The 4,171-nt window shown below is 39.4% G+C and overlaps 2 non-coding genes across 2 annotated transcripts; both read left to right on the top strand.

Moving 5' to 3' along the window:
* Window positions 1-2,826: 2,826 nt before the first annotated feature.
* Window positions 2,827-2,898, top strand: Trnag-ucc (transfer RNA glycine (anticodon UCC)). The gene has a single exon. It is a non-coding gene; the product is annotated as a tRNA-Gly (tRNA).
* Window positions 2,899-3,713: 815 nt separating this feature from the next.
* Trnag-ucc (transfer RNA glycine (anticodon UCC)) lies at window positions 3,714-3,785 on the top strand. The gene has a single exon. It is a non-coding gene; the product is annotated as a tRNA-Gly (tRNA).
* Window positions 3,786-4,171: the final 386 nt, after the last annotated feature.

Below are 4,171 nucleotides of genomic sequence, written 5' to 3'. Positions count from 1 at the left end.
GGATGAAAGGCAAAGTCGACCTCGGCGGATTTGAACTCAGAACGCAGCGACTAGCGAAATGCCGCTAAATATTTCATTCAGCGTACTAACGATTTTACCAGCTCGCCGCCTTAATAATAATTATAATGATTTCAAATTTTGTCACAAGGGCAGCAATTTTGTGGGAGGGGATAAGTCAATAGTAGGAGAAGGATTTTATTAGGTACAACATATGTTTCGACCCATCGGTCTGGGTCTCTTAAGGTACATTGATAAAGAAGTCTCACTAGAGATTATTTGTGTCGGCTGGCCTGTTGTTATAGGCCCATCCAGTTCCAGAATGAATATATGTATGTGTGTATGCATGTATGTATGTATGTATGTATGTATGCATATATATACAATATATACATATCTATGTATATGTCTGTGCGTGTATATATATATATATATATATATATATATATATATATGCATAGTGAACTGGCAGATGAAACGACGGCAACCATAGCCAACGCTTTTGAAACTCAGCATTATAGGTGATATGTGTACACAAAAAAATGTATCAGATCAAAGTATGTAAACCCAGTTCGAACTCTTGAACCCCATCCCAGATCACTCGATGATTGTAGCAATGTGAAACTCGAGTTGAGAGAAAAAAATACTTTGAATAACTGTATACTCTACATCAAGTATTGAGTACTTTTTCTGTTTTTGAAGGCAGACTTTAACATTTGAATGCATATGTGTGTATTTGAATGTGTGTGTGTGTGTATGTAGATAGGTGCAAGCACACCCACCAACATTCAGACTTAACATACACGTACAGAGAGTAACAAGCGCACACACTCATTCATATGTAAATGCATGCATGCACATATACATACATAATATATAAATACACACACACACACACCCACACACACACACATATATATACATACATTTACATATATACGTGCGTGTCTGTACATATGTGCATGTATAATTTAATGTGGTTATGAGAGAGTTAAGAGCTTGGCAAACTTAAACTTGCTTGTCGGTTTCAATTCGCAGTTGGAATTGATCCAATTATCTTGTCGATGTCTTTGAGACTCTGAAACCTTGCAAATCCGTTGAGAAATAAGTTGAAAATTCATTTAAGGGACGAGAATGAGATTGTGTGACATTCTTGCGTTTGTGAAGAGTTTTAGTGAAAGTGTTCATGAAGTGAACTGGAGTTGATCAGGAATCGAAGTAGGATTACCATTGAATTAGATTTCTATGTTTAGTTGGTTCACGACTCGAGAAATATCGCATGGTATTTCTCTTCACTTCGTTCTTCGCTTAAATATTGTTCATGACATCCCCAGGTCACACTTAATCACCATACACTGATATTGTTATTAAAAACAATGGTTTTTCTCTCCGTTAGAATGAAACAGAAATACTTCCTTCTATCTTTCTTAATTTTGATACAAGGTCAGCAGTTTAGAGAGAAAGGGGCAAGTCGATTACGTTGACCTCCAAAGCTAAACTGGCACTTATGTTATCGACCCCGAAAGGGTGAAAAGCAAAGTCGACTCCGACGGCATCTAGACTCATAACTTAAAAAGCCGGAAGAAATACCACTAAGCGTTGTGTCCGATGCGGTAACAACAATACCAGCTCACCCAGTACTATATCAAAAGACGCTTATCCCCGATGCCGCTCAAAGGGAGTGAACACGAAACTGCGTGGTTGTAAAGCGGGTTTCTTAACCACACAGCCATGCCAGCGCCTATTAAATATTTTACTGAAATTTTCCAGATACGTTTCGAGGATATGGATTATGATTAAACATACATTGTACCCCTTGCAATCAGCTATCATATTCTTTTCTACTTTAGGCGCAAGGCCCGAAATTTTTGGAGAGGAGGTCAGTCGATTAGATCGACTCCAGTACGCAACTGGTACTTAATTTATCGACCGCGAAAGGACGAAAGGCAAAGTCGACATCGGCGCAATTTGAACTCAGAATGTAAAGACAGACAAAATACCGATTTCTTTATTGCCCCCAAAAGGCTATACAAAGAGTTTTTATAGGACGTCACAAAACATAAAGACAGTACAGACAGACGAAATATCGCTAAGCATTTCGCCCGGCGTGTTAACGTTTCTGCCAGCTTGCCGTGATGATCAGTTATCGTATTGAAGATAATCCCTTCTAGATTACGTTAAGTTCAGGCAATTTTGAAGCTTGAAATTTAAATCAAAGAGTAATGAATGAGATGTACAGAATATATACATATATTATTTCTCTTTCGTACTCAATATATAGATCTTAAAATTTTCAATTGTTTGTAGCCATGTATAGCGCTATTTCATCCTTATTTGAAGTCACCAGCATGTCATGACCCGATGCAAATAGATTATGTTAAATCGAACATTTGACGAAGATAGACAATTCTAATAGAATTACAGTTTAAAAACAAATACGTCCAATTCATGGGACGTGTTTATTTTTCTGCTTCATCAGAGGTCGTAAACAGGTAAGCAATAAAGTGAATGGGATCGGGGTGTTAAGTAAATCACATGTTCCACTTTTATTTATTTTATCGACTCTTGAAAGTCAACCTCGGTGGAATTTGAACTCAGAACATGAAAACGGAGGAAATGCCGGTAAGCATATTGTCCAGCATTCAAACGATTTTACAAGCTCATCGCTTCCTTTTAAAGTGGCCAGCAGTCGTCACTGGTGTGAATAAAATTTTGTAGTTTAAAATTATATTCAAGAAAACGCGAGACAAAGAAATCATGAGAAGTAAAAAATTTCACAATGACAAATATTTAGTATTTATGCAAATATTTGAAGACAATAACAGTAGAGCGTCTGTGGTGTAACGGTTAGCATGGTTGCCTTCCAAGCAGTCGATCCGGGTTCAATTCCCGGCCGATGCAATTGTATTTTTATCCTTTGAATCTAGGGTTTTCTACTACATATCTTTTATTTTGGTGCAGTCACTGGATTGTTGCCAGACTGGAGGATTGATTTTGAAAGGTTTTAATCGAACAAATCGGACATAGTACTTATTTTGTAAAGTCTGGTGCTTGGTCTATCAGTTTCATTGCTTAACATCGAAGTTACGGTGATGCAAACAAACCGATAGCGTTATCAAGTGGGGGCGAGCCAGACTCAAACACACACACACGCACACACACACACACATACACACACACACACACACAGACACACACACACACAGACACACACACACACACCCACACACACACACGCACACACACACAAACTCCTATAATAGTGTAGCACAGATGGTTGAGCGATAGTAGCGCTCGCATCCATGGGTAAACAACACGGTTGGGTAACCTCCCTTCGCAGCCATCACTATAGGTGGCGTCTTTTCAGCCGTTAGCGTTGGCTGCGCCCCAAAACGGAACCAGTTGGCGACTGACAAGAAACATCACTAGACGTGTGTGTGACACTCTCAGAGACATTTGCCCAAGGTGCCACACAGTGGGACTGAAACCGAAGCTATGTGATTTAGAATCGACCCTCTTACCACACGGCAGTCTCTGCGCCTATACGTCAAATATGCATCTTTTAAATCATGCGTGTATATTTCAGTCCTGTATATCTACTGTAATTTGTGATAATATTTAAGAAAACTGGAATCGAAGAAATCTTGAAAAGCCAGACTTTCACCAATGTCCAAGATTTAGTATTCAAACAGATATTTCGGATGCCACTGTGTGCAGCGTCGGTGGTGTAACGGTTAGCATGGTTGCCTTCCAAGCAGTCGATCCGGGTTCGACTCCCAGCCGACGCAGTTATATTGTTATTCTTTGAATCTAGGGTTTTTCTGCTATATATATCTTGTTTTGGTGCAGTCATCGGATTGCTGCCATACTGGAGTATCGATTTTGATTGGTTTTAATCGATCATATTGCTTATTTTGTAAAGTCTGGCGCTTTGTCTATCAGTCTTTGTTTAACTACTAAGTTACTTCGACTCAAACAAACCGATAGTGTGATCAAGCGGGGGTGGGCCAGACGCACACACACACTTCTACTACTATTACAAGAGAAGACATTTGCCCAAGGTGCCACGCAGTGGGACTGAAACCGAAACTATGTGATTTAGAAGCGACCCTACTACCATACGGCAGTCTCTGCGCCTATTCGTCAAATATGCATCTTTTAAATCATGCGTGTA

The sequence above is a fragment of the Octopus bimaculoides genome, chromosome 7, assembly GCF_001194135.2.
Source record: "Octopus bimaculoides isolate UCB-OBI-ISO-001 chromosome 7, ASM119413v2, whole genome shotgun sequence".
NCBI classification, from domain to species: Eukaryota; Metazoa; Mollusca; class Cephalopoda; order Octopoda; family Octopodidae; genus Octopus; species Octopus bimaculoides.
The sequence above is the reverse complement of the archived record's forward strand: the minus strand, read 5'-3'. Positions and strand labels throughout refer to the sequence as shown.